This window comes from Sus scrofa, chromosome 8 (genome assembly GCF_054392235.1).
Source record: "Sus scrofa isolate SSC_HxYL_T2T_F1_AM1 chromosome 8, Sscrofa_HxYL_maternal_Yorkshire_Landrace_v2.0, whole genome shotgun sequence".
NCBI classification, from domain to species: Eukaryota; Metazoa; Chordata; class Mammalia; order Artiodactyla; family Suidae; genus Sus; species Sus scrofa.
This window is the reverse complement of record NC_139390.1, coordinates 127911841-127926742: the sequence shown is the minus strand read 5'-3', so window position 1 is coordinate 127926742 and position 14902 is coordinate 127911841. Positions and strand designations below refer to the sequence as shown.

Genomic DNA, 14902 nt, shown 5'->3' with positions numbered 1-14902 from the left:
AAGCTGTCAGTAAGAATGCATTCCTCCTGCCCAGTCTCTCAACTCTAGCCCAAATACTAACTACCTTTCCCAAGTAGGCCAGTAGAGTGTATCAGATAAGCCTCAAGTCTGCTTAGATTCTGAAGAGAGTGAACTCAGGACTTTTCCCTTTAGGCCCGATGAAACCTTGGGGTCTTGGAGAACGAGCAAGAGCCCGGGGGTGAGTATTGAAAAGACATGATACTTGATCATACCAGATCTCATTCCTTTTCACGTGTCTGGCATAAGTGGGGAACCAACTGACTGAATCCTTCCTGTCCCTGAATCTGAGGAGTCAAGAGAGCAGAGTTCTCAGTAGGACATAAACAACCTTTTAGACTGAGTGCCAGCAGGCTGCAAGACAGAAAACACAGTGCCTCTTGGAACTAGTGGAGCTGCACTGGAGGTACCCCAGCAGCAAGACTTGAGCCCTGAGCAAGGGCGGAGCCCTGTGGAGGCAAAGGAAAGTAACAAGGTCCCTAATACAGCAGCCAGAGTAAGGAAGAAGCAGAACACCCAGAACAGAGATTATCACCTCCTGAAACAGAGCGACCTACCAGAGAGTGAAGTGAAAACCTTAAACATACAAAATGGAAGTGCTTAAGGAAATATGATTACAAATCACAAACCATAGGTTTAATTTTTTCTTAATTAAGTAGATAAATCAAAGCAGAGAAAGGTCACTACTTGGACCTCAACTAATTAAAGGCCAACTCAGAGACCTATCTCAAAACATTGAGGAAGTAGGCAAAAGAACAGGACTTGAGAGAAGATGTGACAACTGACCTGGACACATCCAAAGGCATCTCTCATAAAAAATCCCAGAGTGCCAGGAGAAATTAACAAGATACAGAAGAAGGAAAGGCAATAATTAAATAAATTAATAAATGAAGATGTAAGCTTATAGACTGAAAGGGTTGGGGCCCCAGTTAAGGCTGTTTGAGAAAATACACACACCTAGATGAGCTTCAAAAAATTATTATTTCAAGGATAAAATCATACAAGCTTCTAGGTAAACGAACAACAAAAAAAAGATTGAGAAAGAAAGAGAGAGAAAAAGAATTATCTTCCCATCCCACCCCCCAAAAAGATTAGTATTGCATTTGTGTGTGTGTGTGTGTGTAAAACAATACAAGGTAAAATTAGTTTGGATCCTTTCTTAATCAAGTTTGAGTCTTTTTTTTTTTTTTTTTTTTTGCTTTTTAGGGCCACACGCATGTCTTACTGGAAGTTCCCAGGCAGGCCAGGGGTTGAACCAGAGCTGCAGCTGTGGGCGTACGCCACAGCTCATGGTAATGCCAGATCCTTAACCCACTGAGCGAGGTCAGGGATGGAACCCAAATCCTCATGGATACTAGTCGGGTTTGTTACTGCTGAGCCACAATGGGAATTCCTTGAGTGTTTTCTTGAGCATTCACTAAGATGGTGTAGATGGCTGGTACAGTCTCTGAATATTTCCCTATCTGGGATGATTTTTTTTTTTCCACTTAGCAAATGAAGGATACAGACATTTGCGTAAATACATAGTGTGCCAGGCATTGTTCTAAGCACTTTAAAATTATTAATTCTTCTAATCCTCATGAGGTCAATGCTGTTATAATCTCTATTTTATAAATAAGGAAAAAAAGCGCAGAGAAATTTAAAAACTTGCCCCAAATCACAAGCTGATAAGTGGCAAAACCTTTTCTCTCTAGTAATATCAGCTAAGGTGCAATATATTAAAAGTCATAAGCAGAATAGAGACACATTATAGAAAAAGCAACTCATGCAGATACAATGGCCATAAATTTGTAAGTACTAACAACATAAATAGTTTTGACTTCAAAAAAAAAAAATCACAATTTGTGGATGAGGAAAAAACACCATAATTCGGAATTCCCATTGTGGCTCAGCATAACCAGTCCAACTAGTTAGTATCCATGAGAATGCGTGTTTGACCCCTGGCCCTGCTCAGTGGGTTACAGATTCGGCATTGCTGCGGCTGTGGTGTAGGTTGGCAGCTGCAGCTCCAATTGGAATCCTAGCTTGGGAACTTCCATATGCTGCAGGTGCAGCCCTAAAAAGAAAAAGAAAAAAAAAAAAAAACCATATTTCAAGTCATTAAATGATATGCTTGTAAAAGTATTTATAATGCAAAACAAATAATCTCATAATAAACAATAGTAAAAAGCAATTTGACAGGAAAATGGATTAGGGATATGAATAAGTAGAAGAATAAATATTGATAGGCAGAAGTTCCTATCTGAAGACATGAAACATATGAAAATATTTTCAAGACACTTTTATACAGAGAAATACAAAGTAACAATGACATATTACTTTACTTCTAGCATATTGTCAAGAATTAAGAGCCTCAGTTCATACCTTACCAAAGTCCTGACTAATGCTGACCAGACCCAATCTAGCCTAGACTATTCCTTCTGACTTCATTTCTTTCCACTCTTATCACTCAGCCACACTGTCCAGTTAGTGACCTTCAAATGCAAAAAAAAAAACACCAACCCTTCTGCCTAAAATACCCTTTCCTTAGACATTATCATGGCTTACTCTTTTTGCTCAAAAGTCAACAGCTCATGGAGTTCCCTGATGGACTAGCAATTAAGGACCTGGAGTTGTCACTGCTTCGGCTCAGGTTCAATCCCTGGCTCAGGAAATTTCATATGCTGTGAGTGAAGCCAAAAAAAAAAAAAGTCAACTGCTCAGAAATTTGCCCCGATCACCCAATCTAATACAGAAGCCCCCGCCCATCACACGCATTCTGCTTATTCTACTCTATTTTTCCTTACAACACTTATCAGTTACCTAGTATGACTGATTGTTTTATTGTGCAATATTTATTAGATCATGTTTGTTTCATTGTATTGTATTTGTTTTTTATCTCTCCCAGTAGACTCTAAACTCCAAGTGAGCAGAATTTTTTTCAATCTAGTGTCTGGAATAGGGCCAGACACACAGCAGAGATACTTGATATTTATTAACGGAATGAACAAACAGACAATGAGCAAATCGCTACCACTAGTAAAGGTCCCAAGGAAAGGGAACTCTTCTACATTTAGGGGGGTAGGTGGATTTATAACAGCCCTTTTCAATTTATGTAAAATTATGTACTTGTATGACAACATTCCCTTTAACCCAGCAATGGGTCACCATCCCCATAATCCACATAAAGCTCCAAAGTACAAGGACATATGCATAAGCAGGATATCTGTAATGAAACTATTTGCAGAGGAAGAAAACTAGAAACAATGAATGCTCATCAATATGGATATGATGGATAAAACACAGTACATACACAGCATGGATTACATAGGCTTTAAAATAATTGGAGTTTCTGTCGTGGCGCAGTGGTTAAAGAATCCAACTAGGAACCATGAGGTTGCGGGTTCGGTCCCTGGCCTTGCTCAGTGGGTTAAGGATCCGGCGTTGCTGTGAGCTGTGGTGTGGGTCACAGATGCGGCTCGGATCCCATGTTGCTGTGGCTCTGGCTTAGGCCAGGGGCTACAGCTCCGATTAGACCCCTAGCCGGGCAACCTCCATATGCTGCAGGAAGCGGCCCTAGAAAAGGCAAAAAGACAAAAAATAAAAAATAAAAAAAATAAAATATCTGAAATTAAATTGTGCCTACAGACTTAGGAGGATTTGTACTAAACATTAAGCAAGAAAGGCAATATTTATTATTATTATTATTATTATTTTGTTTTTTTAGGGCCACACACGCGGCATATGGAGGTTCCCAGGCTAGTGGTCTAATCGGACGTGTAGTTTCCAGCCTATACCACAGCCACAGTAAGGCCCAATACGAGGTGCATCTGTGACATATACCACAGCTCAGGGCAATACCGGATCCTCAACCCACTGAGTGAGGCCAGGGATCCAACCTGTAACCTCATGGTTCCTAGTTGGATTCGTTTCCACTGTGCCAAGATGGGAACTCCGAGAAAAGCAAGAGTTAGATAAATGTATATAATGTGAGTCCATTTTATAAAACAATGACTAAACCTCCACTCTAAATGTGTGTAAGGAGTTCCCATGGTGGCGCAGTGGAAACGAATCGGACTAGGAACCATGAGGTTGCAGGGTCGATCCCTGGCCTCACTTCGTGGGTTAAGGATCTGGTGTTGCCGTGAGCTATGGTGTAGGTCACAGACGTGACTTGGATTCCACGTTGCTACGGTTCTGGCATAGGCCAGCGGCCACAGCTCCAATTAGACCCCTAGCCTGGGAACCTCCAAATGCCTCGGGTGTGGCCCTAGAAAAGACAAATAAATAAGTGCGTGTGAATAGATAAGCATGGTGAAGGGTGAAGAAACAGATCTTTAATAATGATTATGTGGGGTTTGGCTATGGTAAGGAAAACAAGAATTCTCTTTTGAAAAATGCCCATACCAAAATAAACATAAGACATGGCCACCTTATGTGCAATTAGAAATGTGACGGATACTGTTGACTGTCTATCCAACAGCTATTCCCTATCGTTCTTTCTTGCTATCAGTCTCTCAATATGGAAGCAGAAAATGCCAGAAGCACTTTTCCAGCTTCACTTGTAGTTGAGACATGACCATATAATCTGACCAGTGGAAAGTAAAAATCTGCTAGGGTCTCCTACGAAAGATTTTTGTTGTTGTTGAAAAAAGAGACATAGAAGCAGCAGCTTATTTCCTTATCTCCTGCTTTTGAATATAGTTATCCGAGGAAGTTATGGTCGAAGCTGTGAGAGCCATCTTGTGACTATGAGAGGAAAGCCAAGAAAATCAAAGGAAGCCAATCCAAAGTCTTAACTTTGTGAAACTGCTATAAACCCTGTAACTGTCAATATCTAGCCTTCATTTTACATATGTTACATATTTAATTAATAAACCTCTATTGTTGATATTACTTTTAGCCAAATATTTGGTCAATTACAGCCCCAAATCTTAATTAGCCCTATGTTTATGTGGGTATCATGAATGCATGAAAATTTGACCATCGAAACATTAACAGTAGTTCTCATACTTTTATAAATTGTTTGTTTGGTTTTTGTTTGTTTGTTTGTTTGTTTGTTTGGCTTTTTAGGGCTGCATCTGCGGGTATATGGAAGTTCCCAGGTGAGGGGTGAACTGGAGCTCCAGCTGCCAGCCTACACCACAGCTACAGCAATGCCAGATCCGAGCCACATCTGCAACCTACACCAGAGCTCACAGCAATGCCAGATGCTCAACACACTGAGTGAGGCCAGGGATCAAACCCCAGTCCTCATGAATACTCGCTGGGCTCATGACTGCTGAGGCACAACAGGAACGTCCTTAAGCATTTTCTTAAATAAGAAGGGCTAAAAATATTACGTGTCATAGAATGGTTAACACTGACACTGACAAAGAACACAAGTTTAAAAATGCTTTAAAAACTTAAAATATTCACTACAAGAATAAAATAAAATACACATTTTAGAAATAGAAAAGAAAGTGGTTTAAAGCAAAACACTGAAAAATGTAGCAGCAATCAAGCATTTAAAAAACTAAAAGGATGACTATCACCGAAGATATAAATTATAATGTAAATTAATCTTCTGTATCAAAGACAGATTATTTTAGGATTAAAAATGACCAAAATCTGGTTTCAAATTGAAAATAACAGATTGAAGATAAACTTACCTCCCTTCCTTTCCAAAATCATAATTAAATAACAATGAAGAGGAATAATGACTTTAGATGGGAAATAGAGAAGCAAATCAACATTTTTCCCTTTCTTCTCTTGGAAACTGGACAAAAACAATAAGAATTCAGGGAGGAGGGAAACTTTGTGACCTTCCTCAGTGAAACATAGGAAAAATATAATCCACAGACACCAAAACATAGAGTACTGCCAAAAACACCTAAGATTGTACTGAAGTGAACAGAGATGGCACAGTAGAGGCAGATCTCAGAGAGCCCAGGAAATACACAATTTCACCCTAAAATGCATGCCCTTCTCTAGAACCAATGTCATCACAGGCAAAAGGAATGGAAAGCTTAGATGGTATCAAGAAGGCCTAGCAATAGAAAATGTGAGAAATGCCGGAAGAGTACAGTGAAATTGTAATTCATTCATTTTCTTAAAAGGGCACATCAAAAATGCTACCAGAAATAAAGTGGAAAAAAAAAAAATAACTGACCAGCAGATGAAGAGTACTCCTCCAGAGAATATGAAAAATTATAATAAAAAAAGAATAAAATGGTTAGTTTCTTTAGGCTATGCTGGTAGCAAGTGAAATCCAACTAAAGTTAAAAGGGTATGGGTGTGCATACTTATTCTGCCACAGAATGCAGAAAATTTCAAATGAGAAGTAGAAACTTGAATAGAGAAAAATAGGTGCGCCTCAGTAACGACTGGATCCATGACCACCAAAACGCTGGTTCTCACCATTCTCCTTACAGACTCTGGGGCACGCACACAGACACACCCACAAATCTTGGGAAAGGACTACAAATGTGGCCTGATGGGAGAAGTTTTATAAGAACAGAGTAATAATTTTCCATCCTGGCTGCTCAGGTACTTAATTACCTGAGGAGTTGCCCAAAATACCAGAATGGAAAAACTTGGTAATAAATGGGTACAAGATATGAAGTTTTTAAACACACACACACAGCCTGTAAAATATACTCAACATCACTCAAAATAAAAGAACATTAAAACTATACCAAAATACTGGAGTTCCTGTTGTGGCTCAGCGAGTCAAGGACTCGATGTTGTCTCTGTGAGGATGAGGGTTCAATCCTTTGCCTGACTCAGTGGATTAAGGATCCAGCATTGCCACAAGCTGCATCATAGGTCAGAGGAGTGGCTTGTATCTGGTGCTGCGGTTGCTGTGGCTGTGGCATAGGTTGCAGTTTCAGCTCTGCTTCAACCCCTGGCCTGGGAACTTCCATATGCTGCAAGTGAGGCCATAAAAAACAAACAAAACAAAACAAAAAACCAAAAAAAAAACCACACACAAGAAAACCTATACTATTTCTCATGTTTCTACCAGCAGATCTTAAAGTATTAACAATATAGTCTGTTGGTGGGGCCGTGGGGAAATAGGCACTCATACACTGCAGGTGGAAATGCACACCAGCGCAAACCTTAAGGAATTAACAAAACTACACAAACACCAGGGCACAGTCTTTAAGGCTGTGGCCCCCTTTGCCTGGCAAAGCAATACAGCTATCTTTTTCTCCTTTAAAACAAACAAACAAACAAAAACTACATATACACTTACCTATTAACCAAACAACCCCATTTCCAGGAGTTTAATCTGAAGACACATGAAAATTTAACTACAAGATTATTCACTGCAGCATTGTTTGTTAATTGCATATATTGAAACGCATAGAGTCATACCTAGTAGAGCGGTTGAATAAACTATAGGACAGATGGAGTTCCTGCTGTGGCGCAGCTGAAATGAATCTGACTAGCATCCATGAGGATGCAGATTTGATCCCTTGCCTCACTCAGTGGGTCAGGGATCTGACACTGCTGTGGCTGTGGTGTAGGCTGGCAGCTGCAGCTCTGATCTGACTCTTAGCCTGGGAACCTCCATATGCCGCAGTTGCGGCCCTAAAAAAAACAAAACAAACAAAAAACTATGGGACAGACAATGGAGTACACTGTAGGTATAAATAAGATCTATGTGGATTGACATGGAACAATTTCCAGCATACATTCTCAGGTGAAAGAAGTAAAGTGCAAAAGACATCTGTAATGTGTTACTTTTTACATAAAAGGAAATTTTTTTAAAAATTACATGTATCTACGCCCTTGTGCAAAAGAAATAAAGGAAAGATAAACCAGAGATGCATGAATTTGGTTACCTACAGGAGGAAGGTTGGAATGGGGAAGAAAGGACAGAATGAGTTGGGGGTGGTGAGGAGAGGATATAATTTTTCTGGGTATAATTTTATAAACCATTCTGACTTTTGGAATCACATTAATGTTTTATACATGCAAGGAAGAAGGATAAGGGGAGGGGGGAGAAAAGGGAGGAGGAGTAAAGGAACGGAGGAGACAAGAAGGGTAAGGAAAAAGGAAAGGAGGGAAGGGAAAAGAAAAAAGAGGAAAGGAAAGGAAAAAGAAAGAGGAGAGAAGAAAGAAGTAAGAAATGACAGAGGCAGGCTGTCCTAAAATGGAATCCAAACAGAAATCAGTGAACAAAATGATATTTCAAATGGTAACATAGCAACATCAAATGAAGGGATAGGTGGGAGGGAGAAGTGAAGTTTTGAAAGGAGGTTTTGAACTGAATGCTCTAAATCTAAAGATAAAAATGAACTCTAAACATATCTTGAAATGCTAGGCTTCCTTTTGGCAAAGGCATAGGCTAACTATGAAAGCATTTTCTGTTTATTCTAGGATTGCACAAATAAGTCATTATATTGAGGCTGACACCCTGCTTCCTCATTGTACAGAGAAAAGAATTAAATAGAGAATCAGACTCCTGTGATGTTGGACTGGAATAAGAGCTACCAGTGTGAACTCATGGATTTGAGGTATATGTGCATGTGCGTGTGTGTGTGTCTTTGTGTGTGTGTACATTTATATATGCAGCCATAAAAAGAAAGAAAAAAATGATACTAAAAGATTATCAACTAAATAAAACAAAAACCTTGAGTCTGCACTGAAATTAATTGGGAGTTCCCTGGTGGCCTAGAGGGTTAAGGATCTGGTGTTGTCACTGCTGTGGCTTGAGTCACTGCTGTGGTGCAGTTTGATCCCTGGTCCAGGAAATTCTGCATGCAACAGGTGTGGCCAAAAAAGAAAAAAGAGAGAGAGAGAGCAAGAGATTCATTAGACTCTTTCTTACAATAGGAAGCCAACTAATAAATAGAGAAAGATGATGGAAGTAGAAAAATCACAATTTGCTAATCATAACTGAAGGCAAGACCATCAATGGGTATTAAAACTTTGTGGGTTATGTCTGTCTTCCAAATAGGAAGTTCTGCTGCTGCTACAAGATACTTGACTACTACAAAAGAAAAATTAGTAAGATCATAATGGAGACGCCACAGACATCACCTTAATCAAATGATCAAAGTTAACATTACCAGCAATGGAACGGATTGGTATCATGTGCTCCCTAGTATGATGCTGTGAGAAAGACACATGATTTGTTGTATATTTGCCAAACTTCATAACCTGATTGTAATCATAAGGAAAGCTATTCAAACTCAGGTTGACAAATATTCTCCAAAATAACTGGCACATACTCTTCAAAAATGTTAATATCCTTAAATACAAAGGGCTGAGGAATTGTTCCAAATTAGAGACTAAAGGGATATGACAACTGAATGCAATGTATAAATGGAGGCTTTCATGTGCTATCAAGGAAAACATCAGGTAAAATAATGGTAAAATCTGAAAAAAATCTATACATTGTATTATTGTATTAATGCCAGTTTCCTGATTTGATCATTGTATTATGGTTATACAAGAGAACGTCCTTGCTTTTAGAAAATACACACTTGGAGTTTCCGTTGTGGCTCAGCAGTAAGAAATCCGACTAGTATCCATGACGATGTGGGTTCAATCCCTGGCCTTGTTCAGTGGGTTAAGGATCCAGGGTTGCTGTGAGCCATGGTGTAGGCTGGCAGCTGCAGCTCCGATTTGACCCCTAGCCTGGGAACTTCCATCTGCTCCAGGTGCAGCCCTAAAAGGCAAAAAACCCCAAAAAACAAAATAGAAAATATACGCTAAAGTTTTTAGGAAACATACTGAAGCATTTAGAGCAAAGGAGGAGGTAGTAGTTTAGAATACAACTTTAAAGTAAATGGGATAGCAGTCCCATCGTGGCTCCGCAGAAACAAATCTGACTAGTATTCACAAGGACGTGGGTTCAATCCCTGGCCTCATTCAGTGGGTTAAGAATCTGGTGTTGCCATGAGCTGTGGTGTAGGTGAGTTGTGGCTTGGATCTGGTGTTGCTGTGGCTGTGGTGTGAGCTTTCAGCTACAGCTCCAATTCAACACCTAGTCTGGGAACCTCCTTATGCCTCGGGTGTGGCCCTAAAAAGACACACACACACACACAGACACACACACACACACACACACACACAACAGTAAATGTGATAAAATGCTAACATTTGGTGAATCTATATGAAAGGTATATGGAAATTCTTTGTATTATTCTTACAGTTTTTCTGTAACTTTAATTTGTCACAATTAAAAGTTTTAAAATGCTTATCTGGAGTTCACACACAAGTAAATCTTACTGGTCTTAAGTGAAACCTATCCATTTCAGTCAGGACTAAAGCCATATGGACCTCAGGGGATAGGGAGAAGCAACAGTTCCTAAAAAGAAGAGGTTCAGAGCAGGTTAATATCAGTGATGTCTATAGCAGTGGAAAACTAGTCATTTCTCAGTATGATAAAGCATACAATTAACAATGACAACTGTCATCTTAATAGTGTTGAAGTGTATAAAGCAAAAGCTGTTACAAATACATGGGAGAAAATGAACATATCTGCAAACCTATTACAGAAAAAGCTTTATTAGGTGAGAGAATTTTGTTCTGCTTTATTAATATAAAACTAGCCTGGCCTATAGTAGCCATTAAGAAATGTATTCTTACACATTTATTTACATTATATAAACTAACAGATTATAATTATCATCAGGGTGGAACCATGTCTATTACATTTTCCTCTGCCTACTCAACACTTAGCAATGGCTAGCACATAATAGGTGCTCAATGAACAGCTTGTTGCAATGGCTATCACATAATAGCTCAATGAACAGCTTGTAACAATGGCTAGCACATAATAGGTGCTTGTTGAACAGCTAAATACTGAGTACACTTTAATACTTGTGGGATATTAAGTAATAAGAAACATCTTTAATAGACTAGAATTCCAGTAAGGTAAAAACTCTAATGCACATATTCCCTCCACCTTCTTTCTAACTTGCAACTTAGGAAGTGACACCACACTTGGGTAAGACGAATACAGGCTCTTTAGCTATACAAAGATATTCATATTATTGCAGATGATTGGTTTATTTTCATGAATTGTGTGAACTTAAATAGGTAATTAGTTTTGCAGTGTAAGTATTACTCCCCTACTGCCTGCTCCCCTCCCCCGATCAAAAAAAATCCTGTATTCCATAGAGTACCTATCAAAAACAAAACCAGCATTACCACTTTGGGCAATGTCTTAATTATTTAACTAATTAAGAATTAAGAATGCCATGTGGCAAGATAACTCATTCATTAACTAAGAATATATTCTGTATTTATGTTGAGTCTAAATTTAAAGGGCTTTTATTACTAGGGATACTTTTTTTTTTTTTTTTTTTGCCTTTTTTTTAGGGCCACACCCACGGCATATGGAGGTTCCCAGGCTAGGGGTCAAATCGGAGCTACAGCTGCCGGCTTACACCACAGCCACAGAAACGCAGGATCTGAGCTGCATCTGTGATCTACACCAGACCTCACCGCAACACTGGATCCTTAACTCATTGAACGAAAACAGTATGGAGGTACCTTAGAAAACTATATATACAACTACCATATGACCCAGCAATCCCATTCTTGGGCATATATTATGTGAAATATCTTGGGCAAAAATTATGTGAAACTCTGCTTCTAAAGCATATGATTCAGCACATAAGGTTTTGCAGATACCTGTCCAAAAGGAAAACTCACTGCCATTGGACGCTTATTAAAAGCTCACTTGAGAGACTATTTATACAGCACAGCTGTCTACTAGAATTCTCTGCAATGACAGAATGTCCAATATTTGAGCTACCATTTAGACAATGCAGATATGGATCATTATGCCTTAAAGTGTGGTCCCTAGGTCACAATAATCATCATAAGATGACAAGAATCACATAGGAGTTTCTTACAAATACAGAATCACAGGCCTGACTCCAAACACAATCAATCTGACTAACCGCTGATTCATGCGCACAATGAAATTTGGTAATTTTTTTTTTTTTTTTGGCCACCCCAAGGCATATGGAGTTTCCAGATCAGGGATCAGATGTGAGCCACAGTTACAACCTACTCCACAACTGTGGCTATGCCAGATCCTTAACCCACAGTGCTGGGCCAGGGGTCAAGGCTGTGTCCCAGCACCCCAGAGATGCTGCCAATCCTGTTGTGTCAGAGCAGGAGCTCTGCACAATGAAATTTAAAAAGGACTGGTTCTCCAGGGACATAGTACCACTACTACTATAACCAGTAGAAATATACGGGACACTTGGATTATAATAATTACAGGTGACGCTGCATCCACCCATATTAGGAATGAGTAATACACAGATGTACACATCTAAGAGCTAGTATCCCAAGTGACAAATATTCTGCCAGACATTCATGTAAATTCTTTAAAAATCTACTTCTAATATTGACATTTTTTAATCTAACTATATTACTTAACATCATCCAACACCAAATTAAAATTTTTGCACAATTTTCAAATACTTTGCATTTCCCAGAAATACCTAAGTTGAAACAAGATATAATTATTGTCCAGAACCCACTATTAAGTATTATGCACCGTCTAACTATGGCACTAAAAAAAATCTTTATTTGCTTACTAGAATGGGCTTTATGAAATGCATTTTGCATTCTAACCTTTTTTCCTTTTTAGGGCCACGCTTGTAGTATATGGAAGTTCCCAGGCTAGGGGGTCAAATCAAAAGCTGTAGCTGCCAGCCTTCGTCACAGCCACAGCCACAGCAATGAGGGATCTGAGCTGAGACCGTAACCTATACCACAGCTTGCAGCAACACCAGATCCTTAACCCACTGAGCAAGGCCAGGGGTCAAAACCACAGCCTCATTGGTACTAGTTGGGTTCTTAACCCACTGAGCCACAAATGGGAACTCCCAACCTCACTTCTGACTTAACCTTCTCTCATATTTTCCCTCTATCTTCATTTTTTTACTTCTTGTAATAATGCAAGAAACGAATAGAAGCCTATCACATACTGCTTTAGGTAACAGAGAAAATATATTAAGACAGTCCTCCAGTGCGTATAAGCTTTGCAATCATTTTTATAGTTAAAAACACCAATTATTACTTTGAGACTAAGTACATAACCTCCAGCATTTTCTAGTTTGAGAACTCTGGTTAGCTTGGCTGCTTTATAAATAATAGAAGTCTTAACACGCAGATGAAAAATGAGCATTTGAGGACAAGGACGAAAAGCAGGGAAGTCAGTTAGGACATCTCTTAGCCTAAGAACCCAGACAGTACCAGGAATGATCAGAAGAAACTGAAATGGACTCAAGGACATTGTCTAAGTAGAGGGGAGAGGAAGTAATTAGTGATGTAAATCACAGTTGATTAATGATAAAGCCATTAGGTAGGAATGAGGTTAAGGGCTTGCTGGAAGTGAAAAGGAAATGAAAACAGGTATTTGGTTTTTGCTGACACTATTACTACAGAACATTTAGAGTAAAGGTCTGCAAACTTCCTCTACAAAGGTACAGAGAATAATAAATATCTTTGCTTTGCAGGCCAGTCTCAGTCACAAGTCAACTTGGCCATTGTAGCCCCAAAACAATTTTGGACATATGAACGAATGGGTAAGTCTATGCTTTAATAAAACTTTATTTACATAAGAGAATGCAGGTCAAATATGACCTATGAGCTGTACTTTGCTGACCCCCATCATAGAGGTCCAATAGGCAGGGAGAAACATGGATCTGAAGCACAAGAGGAAGCTCATGGCTAAGGAAAGAGATTTGGAAGTCACTGCACAAACTGACTACAGGGATAACCCAAGAATCAAAGGACTCTTATAAATTGTTAACACTTAAAAAGCATGAAGAGGAGATAAATAATGAATGGTTTCCTGAAAGAAGAATAACTGTGAAATAAGAACTCATGATTCCCTTAAATATCGTCCTGGCTCAATACAAATCCCATATGCTTGGAGAAGTGCAACACTACAATATTTAGCTGCAGTTATTATCTAGAACGCACTGCTCAAACAGAAAAAGCCCAAATGTGTATGTAATACACCAAATTGACACTCTGACATAATAAGATAATGCAAAGCAGGGTCAAGATGGAAAAATTCTTATGCCTCACATACCTTATAAATTACCCTACACCAAAAACAAAATGTCAGACATCATGTATAAACCATTTACCCAAAATTGAATCAAAGGTTGAAGACAGAAATAAAGCCAAAAACAAAAATAAACCAACAAAAAAAACCTTAATAACAAATGCCAAGGGAAACTTGTTATAACATAAAGATATGTTTGGGAAATGCTCTCAGTTCAAAAGATTGTGAAGTTAAATTCATTGCAAGGCTGGGAAACAAAACTAGGTCCTGTATCAGTGTTATGTGTTTCAAGCTTTGATATTTACAGGGTCTAAAATAAGATTACTAGCTTAATGATTCTATTTTGGAACAAGCACAATCTAACAAACTACTTGTATTTAAAACAATGTTGGCTCATTCAAAGAAAACAAAAACAATTAAAAATCAATCAGATATTTTATTCTGAGGATCAAAATTGCAAAACTTGCAAAGTAGCATTCTGTAGAATACAATTACAAAACTGATGATGACCTTTGTATGTGGATTAGTTGTATGTGGGTTAGAAAGGGCTGGGTGTGGAAAGGATAGAGAATAAGGGTCGTCTGGTACTGCTAAAGAAAAGCAAATGGGGAGTTCCTGTTGCGGCTCCGCTGGTTAAGGACTTGATGTTGGTTAGTGTCAAAACTAACCATCATAGTTAGAGAACCACCATAGTTAGAGAATAAAAAGATAAAAATAACCATCATAAACACACATACTGTAATGGAAACAATTTAACAAATATAGTTGCCCTAAACTGTACAAAAGAATATTTTAACTTCTGAATATTTCCCAATTTTCCGGTTACATACTAGATTATATGTAATCAAGACATCTTAGAGTTTCCCTTGT

The 14902-nt window shown here is 38.7% G+C and overlaps 2 long non-coding RNA genes across 2 annotated transcripts in view; one reads left to right on the top strand and one right to left on the bottom strand.

Moving 5' to 3' along the window:
* The window catches only part of LOC146401035 (uncharacterized), a 271100-nt gene that overhangs the window by 215609 nt on the left and 40589 nt on the right, over positions 1–14902 (top strand). The window lies entirely within an intron of this gene.
* LOC146401036 (uncharacterized) lies at positions 1139–5861 on the bottom strand. Its single transcript, XR_014813344.1, has 2 exons — positions 5219–5861; positions 1139–3873 (listed from the first exon to the last, which is right to left on the bottom strand). It is a non-coding gene; the product is annotated as an uncharacterized LOC146401036 (long non-coding RNA).